The sequence below is a fragment of the Poeciliopsis prolifica genome, unplaced genomic scaffold (genome assembly GCF_027474105.1).
Source record: "Poeciliopsis prolifica strain line A6 unplaced genomic scaffold, Auburn_PproV2 SCAFFOLD096, whole genome shotgun sequence".
NCBI classification, from domain to species: Eukaryota; Metazoa; Chordata; class Actinopteri; order Cyprinodontiformes; family Poeciliidae; genus Poeciliopsis; species Poeciliopsis prolifica.
This window is the reverse complement of record NW_026562471.1, coordinates 268750-293482: the sequence shown is the minus strand read 5'-3', so window position 1 is coordinate 293482 and position 24733 is coordinate 268750. Positions and strand designations below refer to the sequence as shown.

Genomic DNA, 24733 nt, shown 5'->3' with positions numbered 1-24733 from the left:
ATGTGCAGCTGATCAACAAATTTATTACGTTAATTTATTTCTTATCATAAACCTACTGTGAAAAACAATTCAACCCATGACACTAAAGAAGCATTTAGCTCAGCGAAATCTTTTTTACTGCCTTTATTTGTGCACTCAACTTTTCTCAATTATAATATCGATTGAATATAATTGAGGAGTTTTAAAGAAATGCTAACTGGTAGAGTGGAGTGCAGTGAAAATAATTCTTTCAAAGCTATATATTTGTATTTAAAATATAATTCTAAAAATGATAGCTTTTTGGAGCTATCACTTTTGGAATTGATAGATCCAATTCAAAGTCATTAAGACTGAAAACAATAGTCTTACCAACTATTGTTTTCATTAATGTTTTTGATTAACCATGTGTCACTGGATATTATTTTATATTTATAATTGATGTGTATTTATCCTTGGTAAATATGAATGAGAAATATTTCATAAATCAGTTCAAGTACTGCATTTACAGATAACAGTCTGATGGAGGCCTGGAAGGTTCAATGAGGATCTGAGCAACATGAGGTTGTCCTGTGTTCAAAGAACAGGACAGAGTGCAACTCTCAAGTCAATCATAGCTTCTAAGATTTGTCCATTATCATGAAGGCAGAGAAAAAAAAACTGGAACAAAAAGCCCCAACACCAACAGTTTCCTCTAAAGGTAGGAAACACATTCAGAAGAGACTCTTCATAGCCACCAAATTAAGACTGGAGATGGTTTGCAGCCTAGACCAAGTCTTGACATGAAACAATGTTCATTATGTTCCACATTTACATTTTGTCAGCTGTCTACTTTTTGTTTTTTTTCTCATATTCATTAATATGAAGTTCAATAATCGGGGATATTTGACTGATGTCTTACTGTAAACATGAAGTGCATGTACGGGGTTGATATTTTATGAAAAAGTATAGCTCATTATTTTTGATAGTGTCACTCCACCTTTGAAAAGGGGAGTTTTCCACCAGAATAACATTCAGCAGGAACGCTGGTCGGCCAAAGCAGAGAGCAGCCAGCTCCACGCTGTCAGATTCACACTGTTTCAGTCAAATGACAAGAAACAACCACACTGTTTCACATTTGCATTAGACTCCATATACAGACTCCCAGCAGATATGTTTTTTCACATGTATGTTACTGGAGACTATAGAGGGGTTTTCCCCAAAATAGAGAAACACTGCAGCTGTTATTCAGAAAACAGCTTTCAAAGAAACCACAAAACTTTAATGTCAATTAAATGCCAACTGTAACAGACTGAAAGAGATACGAAATTAGGTTGAAATGTAAATAGATGTTTGCATAGTTAAACAAATGAACCTGAAAAGGCTTTCTGGAGCTGCAGCCCACAGTGCAGTGCTGCCCAGTGCAGAGCCTCCAAGAAACCTTCAACATAATCAGCAGCAGTTTGTGCTTTTCATCTTTAAACACTTTCTGCTTTACCACATTTTGGGAGCACACGTTTTTTTAAGGATATATTCTGTGTCATAGTATCTCTTCATACTAATTTGATAAAATATTGAATTTCCGTGTTGTTACTTATTTTTGGTTTTCTTTACTGCAAAATACAAAACATATTTTGATATTTTAGGCATGTTTTGTGGAATATTCTGATATTACACTATGGCTCAAATACTGAATAAAAATCAGCATTTCCCTTCATGGATTACCTGATTGGCTTCTATTAAATCACGTTCAATTGTACTAATGGCCAGACAGCGGAGATTACAACCCCAGTCGGAGGAGGCAAGCAGACTCTGAGACTCACGTGCCTTGCAGCAAAATTCCACCCGGCAACTACACACTGTACCATGGCAACAGCCCTGCCATTGGTCCCCCTTGCGTTTTCAAATGACCAATAGAATGGCCAGCCGCGGGTGATGCTTGTTGCTAGGTAAACATGATGCAGAGGAAAGATAGAGGAGCAGAATTACCATGCAACTACTGCAGGGTGCTTTCAGCAAGAAGTGGAGGAACACTTCACACACGGAGATAACCTTCTCTTTCTCAGCACTTGGTGGTGCCACAGAGCCGAAAGCAAGAAAGAGCAAAGAATGACGCAGGCAAATGGAATAATAATAATTAAAAAAAAGACTGGCCTATTGATGGTGACAGTTATAATGCCACAAGAAAATTACCTTAAAAATTAGGAGGTACAATTATGCTTACTAACACACACACACACACACACACACACACACACACACACACACACACACACACACACACACACACACACACACACATATATATCGATATATATATCTATATATTTGACTATGTATTTATTAATATATATATAGATATCTATAGATCTCTCTCTCTCTCTCTCTCTCTCTCTCTCTCTCTCTCTCTCTATATATATATATATATATATATATATATGCATATATATGTTCATATATATGCATATATATATCCTTGTATTTATTTGACTATGTATTTATTAATATAGATTTTGACTAGTCAAAATTCCTTTCAAGATATCTCAAATGACGTCACTGGATCTGTAATTACAATTTAAGATATCTTGAACGTAATTATCGCCAGTCAAAATTACAAATTTAGATATCTGAATTAAGAATGACGTGGAAGCCCCTTTGTGCTGCCCAAACAGTTTCCTGCAGAATTTGATGTTTTCTGCACAAAATTGTCCATAAATGGCACAAATTAGAAAGAGCTCAGCAATGTTGGAAACGCGGAGAACGCCAAACTTCATAAACTATAAGACTGCTAACGATATCTGCAAAAAAAAATTCTGTTTCTTAATTTCCGACAAACCGAATGCTCTTAAAAAACAGCTTTGAAAAGCTAAAACTGCTGTTGTCAATCCATTTTCAACATGAAAGTTGTGCATTTTCAACATCTTGTTGTGTTTTTTCTACTTTTCATTGTTTTTTTATTAAACTTTCGATTTGCCACGTAAATCAGTGACGCTTTGACTAGACAGAATGCTAACTCAAGACGTCAGTAATGTCATTTTGACTCGTCACAATGTTCATTTAAGATATCTTAAATAGAAAAGTTGAATAATTCAAAATATCTCGAATTCATTTGGAGATATGTTGAAAGGAATTTTGACTAGTCAACATTATAATTCAAGATATCTCTCATTTAGTTTTGTCTAGTCATTATTTGCTTTTAAGATATCTATAATTTAATTTCCACTAGTCAAAACTGCATTTCATACATTTAAGATATCTTAAATTATGGACTATTTAGAGATAGCTTGATTAGAATTATGACTAATCAAAACTAAAGTCGAGATATCTTAAATTTACTTTTTGACTAGTCATAATTTAATTGTAGATATCTGAAATGTGTATTTCAGACAGTCAGTAATTCGTTGTTGACATCTTGAATTGAAGTCTCCATACAACTCAATGATAAATCTGACGTCATTTCGACTAGTCAGAATGTAATTAGATATATCTTAAATTGCTAAAACGTCTAGTCATTAAACAATTTGAGATATCTGGAATTTAAGAGCAGTAAAACCGAATTTATGTTAAAACAGCTTGCCATAGAGCCTTAGCATTTAAGGAACCAGCGCTGACCTCATCGGCCTGGTGAGGAGCTTTTGCACTCGCCTCGTAGTCACGCTGGTTTTATGTTATTTTATTATTATTTCTAGTGTTATTTTTCCAATTACACAAAGAATCAAACCATGCCAAATGCTTTGTCTACTTAGTCAGACAGAGTTAATGTGCGCGGCTGCACAGACATCTGAGACACTGGACCAACCAACATGGTTTCTGTGTCCCCTTGTTAAAAACTCAACAGACACACAATGTCACAATGTTAGATTTCACCTGGGAGAAGGAGAGTAGTTTAATTGTCCAACACTCACAAAAATGAACTTCAGGGGTTATTACATTAATAAAAGAATATTATGTACTTTCAACACAATAATTTCATGTTTCAAATGAAAAAATAATAAAATCATGTTGGATAAACAAGAAATTCAACAACTTAATATTCATGAAATGTAATCATGTTGAGATAACATGATTCATTATCGTCAGACTGATCTTGTACTGAAGACGACGAGCGAGATCACGGGAGATCATGGGAAATCGCACGAGGTCACGCGAGATAATCGTTTTGCGTGCCTGGGAAACTCCAGTGGCAGTTATGAGAAGACTAAATTTTCCTGGCAGAATTGTGCATGCATATATGCACAACATTGCTATGTTTGGTCATATTTCTATGTATTCAGAGTTTCTGTAGTACTCAGGTCAGTGGTTAACATGTGCTAACATCACATGAAGTGATGATAGCTGGCAATTAATCAGCATTTCTTTACCATTTGCACCATTTTCTGCTTGTGACAAAACATGTAACTGAGCTGGTACAAAAAAGTAACATTTTTTTAACAAAATAATGTTATATTTCAAAGGCAAACATGATAAAATCATGTCAGATAAACAAAATTCAACAACCCAGCGTTAAAATGTATTCAAGTTGAGATAATATGATTGAATTTAGTGAGACTGATCTCCTGCCGAAGAGGGTCGGCGAGATTATGGAAGATCACGCAACATAATCTGTTTTACGCCTGGGAAATCTTGAAGGCGGTTTTAGTTACACAATAAACTACAGATATTTGTTTTTCTCTGCAAGACTTTATTGGCACTTCAGAACTGCACTGTAACAAATGGCTGTAAAAACTACAGCATGAAAATACAGTAAGGTGGCTGGGTTTTGAAAATTCAGCTCTTAACTGGATCTGAAATTTATATGGACATGATTGGATTGCTGGATCACGTGTGGAAATTTTCACCTGGACTGTAAATTTTTAATGTACAGGTGCATTGTGGGATATTTACCAGCAGGAGGCGAACTTTCACAGGCGAGATGGCGGGGCCAATGACTTTCACCAGGTAAGCACTAGGTGACAAGACTAACCTCTCACTCCTCTCAAACCCTAACCCTAAATCCAATTGTCTGTGTCTCACTGTAACGTCCATCCTTCTGTCCATAGACGAATGAATGGAAGGCATAATGAGATATTGCCATCTCACTGGATCTGCCATCATTAGACCTACTGATAAAGGTTCCATATACTGTCTGCAAACTTAGTATATGGATAGAGACAGAGGAATGAATCTTTCTATGAAAATGTCTGTGTGCCTGAGTATTAAGTTCAAACTAAAACTAATAACTGTTATTTTTTAGGAAACAGCATCGAGGGCACAAGCGGGTCCAGCAGCACCTTTTGCCACCCCGAGTATTTTTTCATAGGTGAGAACTATGAGAACTATTTCAGTAATGCCTTTACAAAACATATTTGGTAGGTCACAAGCATCTAATAAAAATGTAATATGTACTTAAAAAAACAAAAGGGTTGTTTTGGATAGTCGCCCGCCTGTTTCTAGGTGATTCATAAGCCTCAATCCAGAAAGAAGAGCAAAGGCTGCAAATGGAAAAGTGACATCAAAACCAACAGGACGACTGATGCAAAACTCAGCAGTGAAACCGCAGGCCTCCATTCTCCTCCTTCATGGACCAGTGGAACTTTTAAAATGGTAAAATTACACATTTACACACAATCGGTTCTTTTACTCCATCTCTCTCCCTGTCTGTCTTTTCTCCGCCTGTCTCTGTCTGTCCTGTCCATTTCTAACAGTCAGACAGGAGGACAGCTACAATGAAGGAAGGTCAGAGTGTCTGTCCACTAAATCTGTCCTTTTCACCCTTTCTGTCTTTAACTGACATAAATGCAGTTTGGAAACTTTGACATTTGGGTACTTTTGTTTTATTAAAGATTATTTAATCCATTGTAATATTACATTGATTGTAAATGTATCAGTTATGTTTGTAGATTGGAGTATTTTTCCCTTTGGTTGCAATTCTCTGACTTCTGTGTAACAAGCAAATATTGCTGCTGCAAAATATTATATTTTGTTTTGCTTCAGTTGGTCAGATTTAAATTGACAATAAAATCAAGTGATTTTAATACATACATGTATATTTTTTTAATTAGAAAAATAAAAACTGTTTTGAGAGTTTGGCAAATTAAGTTGCAATTTCACATTTAAACTTAAAAGCAAGCAAAGTATGCAGTTTTATGAGGACACAAAACTGAATACTTTTATGCAGTATGCATAAAAGATTAGGGTAGAATTACCACAACCCTATTTCTACAAATAACAAAATTTACAAATTTTGTAATTTGTAGAATTACTAAATGAAATTTAGTCATTTAGTAATGACTAAATGTCATCGCTAAAATGACATTTAGTAATTCTACTACAAGACTACTGTAATTTTTTATGTTAAAAATGTGATGAAATCACAGTAACCATGCTATATAAGTACTGTTCTATTTAAAAGAAATTACAGTTAAACTAATCAAATTACAGTAATATAGTAGTGACAATTACAGGAAAAACTGTAATAAAATCACTGTAAAACTGTAATAATTTACAGTAAGGCTACTGCCCAAATATTACTGTAAGGTTACTGGAATTTCTTTATTGTAAAAATTACAGTAACTTACTGGCAACCCTGCTGCCAGTAAGTTACTGTAAATTCTACAGTGATTTTTTTTACAGTGTGTGGTCGGCTGAAGTATTTTGAAGTTTCTTGTTACTAATTAAACACTGACTTCAAAGGCTTTGTTTAAACTATTAATTTCAACTAGCTTACATGCATGTTCAGATGGGTTGCCATATGGCAAGAGTTTATACCTTTGGTAGTAAAGTGCCTGCACTGCATATGGAAAAGAAAATGGATAACAATTATAAAAATACAGTTCTATTCTACCTTCTCTAATTGTTGAGTGTTCTTTCTACCCTTTCACCCAGTGCTGCCTTAAAACACTTAAGTTAATAGCACTTAAAAAATGTCTTTGAAATAACATCATTCAATCGTGGAAAGGATTTCCACAAGATTAAATAGCTTTCTTTCAGCATGAAGCATGTTTGTTTAGCTAACTTAATTTTCATGAGTTGAATCAACTTAATGAAGTAGTGTGAAGGTACCACTGTAAAATAAGGTGGTTTCAACTAAATTTGTATTCATCTTAATCAAGAAAAGTCAATTATTTGGTACAAAACATTGCAAAGGCTTGCTCTATTAAATTCCATTGGGTCCAACTTTAGAAAATGAGTTGAATCAATCTTAAAAGTTAAGTTGAGCTTTAAATTGGAGTAACAGAATTACATGGTGCTAAAATAAAGCAAACAATTCAGGTAAAAATCCTTTCCATGATTTTATTTTGATCATCCAAAGAGTTATTTTTTTCAGTGAACCTAAAAAGCAATAAGTTAGAATTTCAGTTTATCAATTTGTATTTGTGAACAAACAAAGCTCAAACTCAAAGCTCAAACTCAAAGATTAAACTCACAGCATCAAATTGTTCCATTGGTAAAAAACAATTTAACTATGACTATTGTACATTGGTCTTTTCCACAGCTCCTTAAAATCGTACATATAAATATTAAACAATTTAAAATCTTTTAACTTATTTATGCTGAAACCATGAAATCAAATCCAGCAGCACTGATCATTGACCACATAAATGTTACATTTCTGTATCTGTGGTCTGTGTTAAAATATTAGCTTTTATTGGCCCCTGAAGACCTGAGGGGCTTTATAGAGCTGCTGACTTCATTTGCTTTAAACAGAAATGCAAATAACTGATATTCATTTTAATTGTATTTTTTGATATGTTGTTTTTAAGACTAGTTGTGGGTTTAAATAGCGTTTCACTAGCAATGTTTTCCCATAACATATAATTACCCAGTAATATTTGTACATTTCCTGTCTACTTAACATCTTTTTATACAAAAGCACTGTGGACGCCTCGGCGCCCTGACCACCACTTTTCTGGGGGACCCCCTGACGTGGCGTGGTTGTTGGTGCCAGATGGGCTGATCTGAGTATTTCAGAAACTACTGATCTACTGGGATTTTCACACAAAACCATCTCTAGTGTTTACAGAGAATGGTTAGAAAAAGAGAAAATATCCAGTGAGTAGCAATTCTGTGGGCGCAAATGCCTTGTTGATGCCAGAAGTCAGCACATTGACCCTTGAGGCGGATGGGCTACAGCAGCAGAAGACCACACCGGGTGTCACTACTGTCAGCTGAACACAGGAAACTGAGGCTACAATTGACACAGGCTCACCAAAATTGGACGATAGAGGATTGGAAAAATGTTGCCTGTTCTGATGAGTCTTGATTTCTGCTGTGACCTTCAGATGGCGGGGTAAGAATTTGGCATCAACAACATGAAAGCATGAATCCATCCTGCTTTGTATCAACAGTTCACCACCAGTGGTGTGAACCACCACACCACTGGTGGTTCAGTGGTGTGGGGGATATTTTCCTGGCACATTTTGGGTCCATTAGTACCAATTGAGCATCATGTCAACACCACAGCCAATCCAAGTAATCATCTCAGACTGATCTCTTGAATCCAACAATGAGTTCACTGAACTCCAGTGGCCTCCACAGTCACCAGATCTCAATCTAGTAGAGAATCTTTGGGATGTGATGGAACAGGAGATTCACATCATGGATGTACAGCTGACAAATCTGCAGCAGCTGCTTGATGTTATCATGTCATTATGGACCAGAGTCTCTGAGGAATATTTCTAGTATTTTGTTGAAGCTCTGCCATGACGAATTAAGGCAGTTCTGAAAGCAAAAGGGAGTCCAACCCGGTACTAGCAAGGTGTACCTAAAAACTGAATTTTCTTTTATTTTCTTTAACATAAGAGGACTCACTGATACGGAAATCAGTTTTTTGTTTTCTAAAGGACAACAAGTATCCTAACCATTTTTCAGGAAACTCAAACTGATATGTCTGATGTGAAGTTGTGGTCGCAGTCATGGGACAAATTGATCTTCTGGAGTCGCAATCTGCTTTTACAGATGACCTGGTAAGATTTTGAGTGAAAAAGCAGATGAGCATGGACATTGGGTAGCTTGTGTGTTTTGGGAGTTGATCATGTTCCAGTAATTTTGCTAAACATTTATGGGTATACTAATGATCAATACAATAGAAATAACAGTTATCATGGAGCTCATTGCTAAGGTCCCTACAGATCATGCAGTAGTTGGAGGGGATTCCAACTTGGCTCCAGATGATTGGACAGATCAATGCTGGTAAAAGTCACTCTACATTCTATACTTGAGGAATTTGCTAATAACATAAAATTGACTGATGTTTGGAGAATCTTACACAATGGGGTCAAACAGTTCACCTGGCAAAAACCTAATGATCAACGTAGATGATGAATTGATTATTGGCTGTTATCTGCTGCAAGTCTAGAGTGTGTGGAAGAAACAATGACAGCAAACTGTCCTTTTAAATTAGACAGTTTTCAAACTGACCACTGTATTATCAATTAAAAACTAAAACAAGAGGAAGAAAACTAATTACTGGGAATTTCATTATTACAAATTTTGAATGTTGTCCATTTATAAAGGAACATATTCTAAGTATAGTAAATGACAATTTAATTGAAACACCAATTCTTAAATGGGAATGCTTGAAATATAGTATTGGATAGCATTCAATTAAATTTGGACAAGAAAGCAATTAATAGTCTTATGATTGGAGTGGAATGTTCTGAGCCTAAAAGAATGAGCAAAATATTTAATTTCTACAGTCATCGTTATAAATTTTCACATATTGAACAAATTATAGCTTTTTTTTTGATAAAGTAGAAAATCTGATTCCTGTTATTGGTGAAAACTTTAAGGAAATCTGATGCAGAGCTTAGAATGTCTAAATGTGACAGTACAGTAAGGAAGATGGCGCCTGACTGCGCCAGACGGAATTACAGCTAAAGTTATAAATGTTTCTGGGAGGATTTAAAACTTTTGTTGTTTCAGGCTGCAGAAGACTGTGCTAATGGGAAGGAACTCATGGAAACTATGAATCATAGCATAATTAAACTAATCCCAATGGTCTGGAAAAGATTGGGAAAATCTTACATTGTTGGGTTCCACAATATAAAGCCATGACAGGACATTGATGAACACAAGACAACAAGATCCTTACAAAAGAAACTGTTTCGATGCTCGACTGGTTTGAATCTTACATAAAGAACAGGGATTTCTTTGTTTCAGTTGGAAACTTCTCATCAAAGAGGTCAAAGGTCACATATGGGGTACCCTATGGTTCAATCCTAGGACCCCTCTTATTCAATATTTATACTCTCCCTCAGGTTATAACAGGAAATAATATTAGCTTCCATATCTATGCGGATGACACACAGCTCTTCATTACGATGTCACCAGGTGACCTTTGACCCCATCCAATCACTGAATAAATGTTTAGAACAGATAAATATGTGGATATCCCAAAACTTTCTCCAGTTGAACAGAAACAAAACTGAAGTCATTATTTTTGGACCTAAAGAGGAACGATCTAGAGCTATAGATCTACTATTATAGATATAGAGCTATACATCTACAGCTATAGATCTAGAGCTATATATCTAGAGCTATAGAGCTACAGTTATAGATCTAGAGTCAATGCACAGCTTCAGTTATTACAACTAAAAACTAGCGATCAGCCCGAAACCTGGGAGTCGTGATGGACTCGGACTTGAACCTTCAGAGCCACATAAAGACAGTTACAAAGTCGGCCTTCTATCACTGAAGAACATCTCCAGGATTAGAGGACTAATGTCTCAGCCAGATCTAGAGAAACTCATCCATGCGTTTATCTTTAGTCGCATTGATTATTGTAACAGCGTCTTCACAGGCCTGTCCAACAAATCAATCCTCCAGCTGATCCAGAAGCTGCTGCTCCTGTTCTCACTAAAACCAGGAAGATAGAGACATAACTGCAGTTTTAAAGTCCCTCCACTGACTCCCTGTAGCTCAAAGAATAGATTTTAAAATACTGTTGTTAGTTTATAAATCACTGAACGGTTTAGCATCACAATACATCAAAGATCTGCTGTTGTTGTATCAACCTTCCAGACTCTCAGGTTCTGGTTCTGGTTCTGCTCTGCATCCCCAGAACCAGAACCAAGAGAGGAGAAGCAGCTTTCAGCTTCTATGCACCAAAAATTTGGAACAAACTTCCAGAAAACTGTAAAACAGCAGAAACCTTGACTTCCTTTAAATCTCGCTTAAAAACACACCTGATTAGAGTTTTATTTGAAATGTAATATGGAACAATGTATTGTTTATTCTATGTTGCATGACTTTGTGTTTTTGTGTTTATGATGTAAAGTTCTTTGAAATGCCTTGCTGCTGAAATGTGCTATACAAATAACATTTGATTTGATTTCATAATTTTCTGTCTGGATTTCTTCTCATTTCAAATTATTAAGTTCGATTAATATGTCAAAGAAAAAAATGTGGAATTTCTAGTCAATGTTTTAATTATTGCAACAAAATATTGTATTCATAAATGTCGATATGCAAAATGCTCCTTCTCAATCACTGCTCTTAAAAATGAACTGAAAATGTTTAAGTAAGATAGAGAACATAAACAACAAACCCATAATAGTTTCAGATCGTAGCCCCCAACATGACTGAGGTTTTGTTTTGGGGTTTTTTTTGTTGTTGTTTTATTTAATAATTTTTAGTGTTTTGTTCAAACCTCCGTTACTCAAAACAATAGGAAACATAATTTTTTCTGAGCCAACACGCTCACACCAACAAGAAATAAAAAGACAGTTTTTTGTAATTGTTGTTAAAACTTCAGCAAAGCGTATTACCCACAATTCCTTGCTGAATGTGACATTTTCAGCTAAAGGGCAGAATTATGACAATCTCTTTTGTCTTTATTGAGAATTCCAAGAAAATACAATAACAAGACACATAGTAACAAAAAAGTTTGACATTTGACAGAAAAAAAAGAAAAAAGAAGAGTCAGACTGACAGTGTGAAGAAAGTAAAACAAAACTTTCCTCACACTGTCAGTGATCTTAAGAATTAAGAGGAAACTAAGCTAAGGCATTTTTGTTGTTGCAACATTTAAGCACTTCCTTAAATATAATTGTCTAACTTAAAAAAATAAGAAAGTGATTTTTATAAAGCAGCACCTGTGAATAAAAATGTATCCAGGGTATTGTGATAGTTTTATTCTATCAAAACTGTCTTGTACAGAAATTTTACAAAAACATTAATGAAGTTGTATTTCAAAAGGATGACTTGTCTCAAAACACGCAAGAATTGATATTTATCTTGAATGTCTTGCAGAAAGTTATTACAGGGAAAAATTCTCACATCATTTTGAATTTCTTTCATTTTTTTAAGAGGATGGAAAAGAGCTATTTGGTTCTTATTTTCTTTAGAGATATGATTTTAACAGATGTTTTCTTCTTAGGGTGCAGAGGAAGAAAAGTGATGTCAGTGATCTGATGAATTTATTATTTTTGTCTCTATAGCTATTCATAAGCAGAGATGGCTCTTTTTGAGTAATAGCTGAAAATGTAATCATACCTTTAGTTAGCTAAATAATATCCATCCACCCACCCATCCATCCATCCATCCACCCACCCATCCATCCATCCTTCCTTCCGTCCATCCATCCATCCATCCATCCATCCATCCATCCATCCACCCACCCATCCATCCATCCATCCACCCACCCACCCATCCATCCATCCATCCTTCCGTCCATCCATCCATCCATCCATCCACCCACCCATCCATCCATCCACCCACCCATCCATCCATCCTTCCTTCCGTCCATCCATCCATCCATCCATCCATCCATCCATCCACCCACCCACCCATCCATCCATCCATCCTTCCGTCCATCCATCCATCCATCCATCCATCCATCCATCCACCCACCCACCCATCCATCCATCCATCCTTCCGTCCATCCATCCATCCATCCATCCATCCATCCACCCACCCACCCATCCATCCATCCACCCACCCACCCATCCATCCATCCACCCACCCATCCATCCATCCATCCTTCCGTCCATCCATCCATCCATCCATCCATCCATCCATCCATCCATCCATCCACCCACCCACCCATCCATCCATCCATCCTTCCGTCCATCCATCCATCCATCCATCCATTCTTCCGTCCATCCATCCATCCATCCATCCATCCATCCATCCATCCATCCATCCATCCATCCATCCATCCATCCATCCATCCATCCATCCATCCATCCATCCATCCATCGTCTTCTGCTTATCTGGGGTTGGGTTGCGGGGGTTAGCATTAAATTGAATGTTAGTGCATTTTAATGTGTATTTGTGGATAAAACCATAAACCATAATAAGAATTTGCTATAGGAAATATGGCAATGTTCACAGAGTAACCTGTTCTTAAAAAAGTGTTCTATACTTTCAAACATGTTCTACCTTTAAATGCCAAGTGGAAGAGATGAAGCAGAGGAAAACCAAAATGAACAAAGTTAAAAGACAATACAACTGGAATAATTATTACATAACACAGGGTAAGTATTACTCCCCATTCCCATGTGAAGCATGTATGTGGGGGGTCCCCCCATTGTAAACAACATTCAAAGTAAAAAAAGATTTTGTTTTGGGATCAATAAAGAAAGTATTGTAGGTTGTTCATTTATGTTTTTCAGAGTTGTCTCAGACGGTGATCCATGTTGGCAGCAGTGGCTCCAGAAATGTTTCTGTGCAGGTGCTGAGAGGGAGCCAAGCATTTTACTGCGATAATATGAAGGATGTTTTTGCCATATAGTTATCAGTATTGTTGTTTGTATTTCTGATTTGTATTTATTTCAAGCTTAGAGGTTAAATAAACGTCTAAGGGTTTATTCAGCATGAAGCCTGGAGCCATTAGCCAGATGGCTTCCAGATAATATTACATTGTTTAGGTTAAAACAGCATTCATGACGAAGGACATATCAAGTGTTGAATCATTCAAAGCGTCATGATGTAGATCGGAAGTGAGAATCGGAAGAATTGAAGTGAGCGGCTCAACTTGTTTTTGTCAGTTTATTCCTGGTTTCTTCCTGCTGGAATCGAGCCGATGTGTCTGAACGTCTCGCACCTGGTTGGGTTCAGACGGCGGTGTTTACAGCTGCTTAGAAACCGAGCCGAACCGCCGAACCGCCTCCCTGCTGACGCGTTGATCAAATGACTGACCGACTGAATTCACACCAAATGATTTACGTCACGATGTCATCAACAGCGTTTTCCGGAGCAGCCTTAAAAACGTTGTAAATCTGCAGTTAGAGCAGCAGCTGCCAGTCATGATTGACAGCCGCATCTTTCCTCATTAAAATTAAAAGATAAGTTTGGTTTGGACCTTGTCTGTTTGCGCAGCACCGTGTGGCCATTTTACTACAAATCAACTAAATATAGAACGCGTTTTACAGGCTTTTTTTTTTTTTTCTGTGTGGTGCTGCACACTGGTAGAACTGTTGCCTTGCAGCAAGAAGGTCCTGGGTTCAATTCCCAGCCAGAGGACTTTCTGCATGGAGTTTGAATGTTTTGCCTGTGCACAGTGGGTTCTCTCTGGGTATTCCAACTTCCTCCCACAATCCAAAAAACATGACTGTCAGATCAATTAACTGGTGTGTGTGTGCATGGTTGTTTGTCCTGTTTGTTTCTGTGTTGACTGGCGACAGACTGGCGACCTGTCCAGGTGACTCCGCCTCTTGCCCAGGATGTTAGCTGGAGAAGAACCTGCACCTCTTGACCCCACAAGGGACAAGGGTGCTAGAAAATAGATGGATTAATTGATTTTCTGGAGGTGCCCTACTGGCACCGCCACTGGCTGGCAGGAAAGTTCTCCTGTAGCAGTCTGTATTACAGTGACTTTGAAGAAGCCTCTGACTGAAGATGTTCTGCTTTTCCAAGACAAGATGATGGTCAGGGATGCCCATAACTTTCGTGATTTTATGAATAATCCTTCTCTTCAAGAAGTCCAGTCTGCTGCACTCAGCCTCTTGTCCATCTGTGATTCAACCAACAACTGCAGAGTCATCTGAGTATTTCTGCAGACGAGTGAAAAGGAATGGTGAGAGTACAGGGCCCTGTAGTGCTGCAGTGTTGCTGATCAGCTGCTTAGACAGCTGATCAGCTGTCTAAGCAGACTCCCAAACTGTGGTCTGCTTGTGAGGTAGTTCTAGATCCAGGTGATTGTTGAGGACTCTGCCTGTGTCTTGTGGAGTTTCTCACAGAGCAGATCAGGCTGAATTGTGTTAAAAGCTGTGGAGAAATCAAAGAACATGATCCTCACAGTGCTGCCTGGCTGGCTTGACCAGATGACAGTGGGTTTGTTGTGTAGGATGGCATCATCATCTCCAGATCCACGGCGATAAGCAGCCTGCAGGGGGTCTTGATATGTCTTTGTCTGCTTAGTCAGAAGGGCCAGCAGGAGTCTCTCCAGGACCTTCATGATGTGGCTTGTCAGGGCAACAATCATTGACTGATGATGAACAAAGCTGCTTATCGTCACAACAACAGTGGAAATTAATCCCATTTCAAGTATACTTTCAAGTAGAAGCAAATATATAGTTCAAAAAATAATTGAAGCAAACACTGAATTCTGCAAAAGTCCACTAAAACTGTGAAGAATGTTTCTCCTTAGCGATAATACAGCTTAGTTATTTCCTTGACCTGTATTGAAGTAAAAGAACGTAAACAGCATTGTGATCTAACAGGACAAATACAGACTAGTTTTCCATCAGTGATCTTTTATCAGCGTCGTTTCAGAGATATAATGAGCTGTGAAATCTGACAAACTCTTCAAACAGGTCGTCGTTACTGTTCGAATGACTGAACTACTGCTTTTTGAATATTGTACATCAGAAAAGATTGGATACAGGTTTGTAACCTTATCCAGTCAAACAAGAACAAGTTTCTTAAGGAAATATTGTATTGCAGTAGCTCTGAAAGCTTGTTCTATGTCTCTACTAAAAATGGAATAATCACATATGCAATGGGGACGATAATCAGCAGGAAAAGAAAAATAGAGAAAACTGTCTGTAGGAGCCATTTCTCTATTTTCAGGTAAATCTTGGCATTTAGATTATTGATTTGATTCATTTGTTTATTTTTTTGGTTGATTTAGAATTAGAATTTTTATGAATTATAGTCGTTTCTTTAAAGCTGTCTTTTTTAGTCATCTTAAATCGGATAACAAAAGAGGCACTGAAGACCAATAGCAATCAGAAGAACAACAGTTACAATGTTTCTCCATTTTATGAAGATTTCCAAGAGAAACCTGTTGCACATATGTAGAAATGTTTTGTGGCAACTGCAGTCTGTGTGGAACATTGCTCCTTCAGTCAGACTGAATTACATCTCATTTTCTCATACCAAATCCGATTTTAATTGACTTTTTTGGTTCTACTTTTCTCAGTTTTTCTTAAAAACTTACAAAAGACAGAAAATACTTTCAAAAACTTGCTTTTATTTCAATCATCCATTCAGGAGTCAAAGTTCAAATACAAGCAGTAAAACAAGATGTCAGGTCTCGGGCAGACTGATATCACTCTGAACCATGGAAGCCCAAGGAGTTCACAGAAAGAAAAAAAAAACAGATTTTTCAAAAATTTAAATCTTAAATAACACATTCAATTAATCAATAAAACTGATGCATCACCAAGTTTCTAGTTATAATCTAGCACCACCATCCATCCTCAGGGTTTCAGGTCAGACTTTTTGAGACATAGGACAACAAATTCACACACCAAAGATTTTTAAAGCTACTCAATAGTGGATACAGTAATGGTCTGATATTTGCATATTTATCACTATTCTTTCAACACAGCAGATGAACTCTGATACAACAAAATGAGTCTACAGCTTCTAAAACGGACAGTAATGATTCTGATGACGTTGACCGTTTTAATGAACAGCACTGTGACACCATCTGAAGCGTTCTTGTTCTTTTCCCACAAAAGGTTCAACAGTCTTTTCATGTTATTAGCTGATGACTAATACTTAATAAACCCCGCCTGAACTTTATGAACAATCCGTGGCAACACCTATCTGGTGCTTAGAATTTTTGACAACATTTTATAGTCCACATTTATCAAACTTATAGGTCTGTGGTTAACTGGATCCATCAAATCTTTGTCAACTTTTGGTAGAAGTGTCATTATAGCTTGATCAAAACTTTCAGGGAGTGTGCCACATTGAAGAGCCTCCGGACATCCTTCAGTTAGAACTGGAGCAAGAATATCCACAAATTTATTCCAATATTCAGCTGCAAAGCCGTCGATACCAGCTGATTTTGCAATTTCCATACTGGTAATAGCTTTTCCAACTTCAGCCTCTGTTATAGGTATCTCTCGTGTATTTTTTTCTTCTTGGATGATTTTTGTTATAGTTATTTTGTCAAAAAAGGACTCCCAACTCCTCTGCACTAGGTATATTTTTATGAGGTATAAAATTCCTTATAAAACATTTTAAATACTACATCAGTTTCAGAAAATGTCATCAGTTAGGGTCCTGTTTTTTTTTCCATTTTCATAATTTGTTTCAAGCCTACACAGGAAGTACACTGCTTTTTATTGTAAATTTCATGAAGATTACATTTTAATTGCCATATTTTTGTAAACCTACTCTCTGTTTTCCACCAATTGTTTTCCAAATCACTTATCTGTTTCTCCAGATTCAGTATTTTTCTGTTTTCTTTCACTTTTTGAAAATGTAAGCCATACATTTACCCCAACAAAAGCCTTTATTGTATCCCATACAGTACCCAATCGATTATCATCTAGAGAAAAAAACCCAAACAATTCTATCTTTTAATGTTGCCACAAATTGCTCATCCTGATATATATTGGAGTTTCATCTCCATCTGCCTCTACTGTTTGTATCAACTTGTAAATCTATGTGTAATTCCATCGGAGCATGGCCTGTTGGGGCTATCACGCCTATCTCGCAGTTCACAACTAAATTAACATTTGACCCAGAAATTAAAAAATAATCAATCTGGGAGTCATTTTTAGGAGAGTGTGAATAAAATACATTCCCTTTCCAATGGATGCGTCAGTCTCTGAATATCAACTAACCTGATTTCCTCCTTTAAAGCACTGGTGCAGAGTGATGTCTAGTATTAGAATATGCCTCGACTCCACTCCCATGTCTAGTCATCTCAAACCTGATTAAAATCCCCTACCATCACAATCTGACCATCAAAAGTATCTAGTTAATTGATAATGTTAGTCATTAAATTTGGATCTTCCCTAATCAGGGCATAATTGTTGCATATTGTAACTTTCACCCTGTTTATATGGAGACATATCACCCGCCCAGCATGTCTGTATACTCTCGCAATAACACAAACTTAAGTTAATTTTTGCTGGATACAGAATTGAGACACTTTACCAACCCACTCATGTTAAAAGCTTCTACCTCATTTCCAAAATGTGTTTCTTGTATGAAAGCCATATCATTGTTCTGGACTTAAAGTAACTGAGGACTTCCTTCCTTTTAATTAGGAAAGAACAATTAATATTCAAGGTTACAATATTAACAGACCATCTACCCATTTTCATCTAAATGAAAAATAAGACTACTGTGAAACATACGTTAATATCTTGCACAAGGTGCACTTTTCCCAACACTGTATAACATTTTCCAAAACAGTTTTACAATAACAAAAAAATTATACTATTCTAAAAATGAACATAGCAGTGTGAAAGCCCTGCTGGCAGTAAAGTCTGATCTTGTGTGGTCAGTGTGGGTTCTGAAGACTATGCCTCCTCTTCCAGACTATGTCCAGACAGCGCCCCGGTGATCCACCACCCCGATCCCATATCATGATTTCTCCTCTTTTCTACTTGCTCCATTTATCCTTTTAGTTTGACGCCATCCTCCACGTTCCAAATATTCTCTCGGACGAAAGTTTCCACCTCCTGCGCATCAGCAAAGCTCAGCTGCTGTCCCCTCCAAGCGAACCACACCGTCGCTGGTTTGGCCAGTCTGTGCTTCACCTTGTGTTGCCACAGCTCTTTCATTATCAGGAAGACCAGTTTATGCTTTGCAGAGCGATCCTGGGCCATCTCCTTAAAAAAAAGACACTCTGCAGTCCTCCCCCATCTTTTTTTGTGCACATATCCAGACAAAGCATATCCAGTCTCTTTTCCCTCATTTGGTCCTACCCATCTGATGTTCTTTCGATGAGCCCCATTTTCTTTAATATCTGTTTTTTGGCCTTTTTCTTGGCTAACAGAGTTAGCAACATTGCTTCTCCCGCAGCAACAGTTGGTAGACTGGAGTTTGTACACTACGTTTTTTCTGCCATATTATCCAACAGCTTCACTTCAGATGATCACCGACATTAAGCAATATGCTAGGACATGGTATTACCAGTTTCATTTTACAGTAATGTTGACAGCGGTTCAGAGCTCTTAGTGCTGCCACTACCCACAGCCTCATCGTGCGACTCCTCCACTGTAATATTTTCTAAAATATTCTAACAGATCTCTTACGTTTCATTAAATTAGTGTTGAAGGACACTGCCATGAAAAAACCCAGATCAAACAGGAAAGTTCTGTAAAAATTGAACTACAAGTCATATTGGCCTTTATATTCATTTAAACTATCACAGTTTCTTGTTATTCTGACATGACTGCTTTGATATTAACTGAATACCTTGATTTGTTTTCTTGTGTGAATTTTAAGGACTTGTTTCAATAAAAAAAATTACAGCCCTCTTAAATTTCAGGAACTCAGTTGGAAAACAGATCTTGATTTTTTGGGTGTACCACATTTTTGAAACTTTCATTTTGAAAAGATTCTTTGTATTCAGCCCAGAATATGGCTGTGTTTCTGGGTTTTGAGCCAGTAAGGAAATATTAGAGCCACACTGTCATTTTGGCTGATTAAGTTGAAGACAACAGCAGGTTATATTTGACATTCTTTAAAAATAGTAACTAAAATGCTCTGCAATGAGAGAGTCTTAAACAGGCTGCTGCTTCCCATGTCACACTGGATCCCCACACTAAAGGAAAGAGTTTTGGGTCATTTGCTGTATGTTTTTAATTGGCCTCTTTCATGGCTTTCAGACCAAACTGCACTGTTGGACTATAAAATGCTTTCATTTGAATTTCACATTGCACCAAAAATGGTTAAGTACAGACAAGAGAGGCTCAAATGCAGCAGTCCATGAAGCCAAAGTTGAGGCTGGATAATCTCAAATAGACAAGACTCATCACAAACTGCAACAAGAAAATGCAATAAGTTTGTGTAGAGGGGTGACATATACATTTCCCACATCCAATTTGTCCATGTTTTGTCTGTCAACCACATGCCATCACTCACTAAGAATGAACCCTTTCTGTTCTTGCAGATGACTAGGAAACCTTTTCTTTTCAAACCCAGAGTGATTTTATCAGCACATTAAGTCATGATTATGCATATGGAATGTATTAAGGCAAAAAAGAAAAAGAAAAAGCTTTTTATGACAAACTTACCCTGCTGTGGTGAAAAGCAGTCACCTCAGATACAATGTGTGATGTTTGAATTCCTGCTCATACCAGGCTGGAATGTGTGGCTTTTCCACACAATGCTGTCACAGTTAAACATCCATGTTTAACTCCATCACACTGCCAGTGTGGCAGTGCGATGGAGCACTGACCTGTCTGGGGTACCCGACTCTAACAAGGCTTTTTTACTGAGACAATATGGATCATATCCTAAATTTATGTGTATTTTTCCAGATACCTCGTCTGTTCCAGCCCATCTAGGGCATTAGCGTACTCGCTGTGATCCATTTTGAACCAGAGAAATCCACTTCCTGACCCCCATCTGAATTTCAAGTGTCATCCGGGTCACGTGTCTGAAACCCAGCAATCAGACAGAATGGACCAGCAGAGAAACATTGCAGAGCCATCAGAACCTAAAGATCATCTCCTCAGGCCAAAATGGTGCAGAACATTTAGCTATGATTGATTGACTTTCTTATTATGCTCTTAGTAGACCATCATGGTTTAATTATTTGCTTCTTACTATTATTTAAGATGTAATAGAACTAGTCAAAATCATATAAATGACCATTTAAAGAACAAGTCATACTAATAGATTAACAGTAAATACATAAATATTTCATACTTTAAAAAGGTTTGTTAATGCTTTCTGTGTGTGTTATTTTGAATCGTTGGTATATTTTGTGAATTCAGTGGTCATTTAATGTATTATTAATGCATAATACATTCAATGACACAGACCTGCAGCCCACAGGCGCTTGGTTCTAAGCAGTGCTCAACAGGGATGCCATAGAAATTATACTAAATAAGCATGTTTTGTTAATACTCAGCGGTAGAGTTTTTAATCTTCACAATTTTACTTTAACAATGAATTAAAAATGATAGTGCTGCACTTTTAGCTGCTGTATTGCGATAGGATCACACTTTCTATCTTCTAGATCAGGGGTCTGTAACCTGTGTCTCTGGAGACTCTTTGGCTCACTCAATATAGAAAATAATAAAGCATTGCTCTGTTTTTTGTTTCATTCTTTTTAAATGTCGCCATACAAAAAAAAAAAAAAAAAAAAAAAACACTGACTACAGCGGCCCCTCTGGTAAATTTGACCTAAAACCAGTCTCCAAACCCAATTCCTTATTTGTATCCACACACTGGGAATGCAGAATTTTCACATAACTTCTATACTCCTGGCTGTCTGAGGATACATCTTGAATATTAAATCAGCTGTTAGAATCAGTTACTCAGTACTTGAGTAGTTTACATATTACTTTTTAATTAAATATGTTTACGGTATACTACTCTGATTGAAGTCCAATTTCAATCAGAGTAGTAAGGTGACAACCCTACTCTCAGAGCAATAAAGTTCTACACTACATTGGTTATTTGCTGCCCTAAGCTTACGCAGTGTGAAGTTAAAGGAGAGATATGCTGCATTGGCTTCTACAGGTTGCAAAGTCTGAGACGCAGGTGTTCGTTTTTTGTGATCGACAACAAGAGACAGTGATCGGCAATGACTGATCAGACTTTTTCACAGAAATCGGTCGATTATAATCATTAGCACACCACTGGTAACAGAGGTCTTCCAGAAATAAGCACGGCAACTTGGAGAAAAAACTAAAAAAGTCTTATTTTGATGGGCTCTTATTTTGAAATTAGACATTAGATATGGATGACATTTACTGTGTCTCTGTCACCATGAAGTGAGAGAAGTCCCTGGTAACACTTTGCTTTTGGAATCAGAAAGATATTTTGCCTGTCAAATATCACCAATTTTGATTGAGATTACAGGATTCTATTTTCACACAATAAATTTTCATTTCTTTTTAGATACAGATTTTCATTTTGAAAATGCATAAACCCAAAGCTTTAAACTTTTATAGAAAGAAACTTAAAGTGTGAATCAAACATAAACCGATGGTGTGCTTTTATTTTGAAGAGAGTTTGTAAAGGAGATCACCTAATACCTCGTGCCATCCCGCATGTCAAAATAAGTGCCCATTTACAAAGGGCCAGCTAGTTTTACCCCTGTTCACCAGGTAATGGGTGTTAGAAACAAAAACATAAAAAGGAGAGAGTTCAGCGATGACAACATCCACCATAAAGATACAAGTGGAAAGAAAACAATGCCAGAACTACTGATGTGATCGAAGGAATTCATGTCTCAATGAATGCGTTCCTGGAGTGTGTTACATAGCTTTGATCAGAACACTGTAGATACGTAGCGTAGTACAGACACGGCTCCAGACAAGTCATGGTGAGCAGTGATATGCTGCGCCTGCAGACAAACTACATCTGTAACACACCTAAACTAAAACAACTTACATCAGGTTACAAGAAAACACAATGTGAAGTGTTATATTTATCATTTTTTCAAGCTTTCTGAAATCCCAAGATATTCCCCTAAATTGGCAAAGAAATTTGTTATTCAGGACATCTGCCTGTTTTTAATAAAGTCATCTTAAATCAATTCGGTAATGTTATTCTGTATCGGATCGGTTTTGGCCATTACTAAACCACTTATCAGTATCAGAAGTGAAAAAAGTGCATAAGTACATCCCTAAGCACTACTAACTGGTTAGTCTACAGACTTGGCTGCAGAACCGGATGCTTCTATCTGTTCCATTTATGCTTTGCCACCAAACGCCCCATTTTAAAGACCCGGGCCAAAACAGTGTAAACTGCATATAACAAAATAAAAATAAGAATGGAATGAAAACAGGTTCAAGTCTTATTGCACACAAAATACTTTTACTGAGCACTAAATATCTCAAGATTAATAGTGCAACATTTAGTTCTTGTTACTCCATTTTGAAAATACAACTCAGAAGAATCAATTGACATAAATGTTAACATTTTAAATGACTAAATCTCAGTTAAGATTTGAGTAACCAAAGGAATGAAACAGATGTGATGCTCACAGGAACAGAAGAAAACAACAATTTAGCCAAAAATCATAGTGGCATAAACAGCATAACCTGGTGATCCGGAGAGACATCAACATTTAAAGAATAAATAGAAACACTTCGACCATGGGCCATTTAAAACTCAAAAAGCATGATCAGCCAACTTTAAAATGTTCAATGGCGGCCAGACAATGAGTTTTTCAAAAAAGCAACAGAAGGGGAAAGCCAGATAACCAAAGATGTCAAGTTCTGCTGGTTCCGGATGTACATCATCGTCGGTTCTGGTCGTTCTGCACTTTGACTGGGAGTAGCCATCTCCAGGCAACAGTCCTGTTTCCCAGTACTCCCGGGCAGGGTAGGGGATGGGCTGATGCGGTAGCTAGGCTAACAGCTAACGTTAGCTGCCATGAAAGATAAAATGATGGACGTCCAAAAAGCAGATAAGGACCAAGACATAGCACACGGTGTGTGCTTTAACCCTAAACGAGCATATCAAGTGAATTACGCACCGCTTTCTGTCAACACGTCTAGGTTTAAAGGCACCACATTCATTCATCTCCCTCCCTTTTCTTCCGCCGGCATCAGTCTCCATCTGCCAGCCCTTTAACTGACTGCACGCCGCAACGGCTGAAAGCCGCTCCGATCGCACAAACCTAGGAGCCCATTTCTGATCTTTTCGGACCGCTGTCCATTGAAACAGGAGGAATGGGTTGCGAATGCGTGATGTTGGGCATTGCTGCAAAACCACAGGAACTGACCAGCCCCTCACTGAAACGTTTATTTCCAATAAAAAGTTCGTACCATTTTGACATGATCGGAGTATCAAGTTGAAACACCCAGTCGTGTTAAACTTGCCCATGTTAAGCCATCTGCCCTGCCGCGACAGCCTGATGGAGACACGAGGCCGGTCGCCGGAACATTTGTCCGTTTTCTGCCCACCGCCTGCCCGGCCAGCCTCCGACACACAGCAACACAGCGACAAGTCAAGCCAACTTTACACATCCGAGACACACAATGACCCTCAGATTCTTACCTCAGGTAGTGTGTCGAACCAAGTTCCGTGGAGCAGCCATCTTCCGAACCCCAATCTCCCTTCGTTCACACGAACCGAGCCCCCTCCTCCGGGTCAGTGTTTACCAGTCAAAATCCAAATTGTATAATGCTGTTATTTTCGCTATGATCCAGATTATGTTCGTTTCCAATAGAAGTGTGGTATCTTATCTCTGCAGCTTGCGATCACTCTGGACATGGACTTATTGCCGGCGCCGCACAGCTACTGGTGCCCAGAGGAGGGCTGAGAGGTGGGCTGCCCACCGCCTCTACCAGCGACAGCTCCTTCAGTCTACACACTTCATTTAGAACGAAACTTAATCTGACATCCAAAGGAGGCCATTCTGTGAGAACAGCTAGAAATGATCTTCATTTATGACCACATCCGACTTCTTATTGGTTTA

At 37.7% G+C, this 24733-nt stretch overlaps 1 protein-coding gene across 1 annotated transcript in view; it reads right to left on the bottom strand.

Annotated features, from left to right (window-relative positions):
- Positions 1-24733, bottom strand: part of dyrk1b (dual-specificity tyrosine-(Y)-phosphorylation regulated kinase 1B) — a 66847-nt gene extending 42114 nt beyond the window's left edge. Inside the window, exon 1 of the mRNA XM_055023142.1 lies at positions 24313-24733. The gene's annotated coding sequence lies outside the window, so the exon portion shown is untranslated. The remainder of the gene's footprint in view (positions 1-24312) is intronic.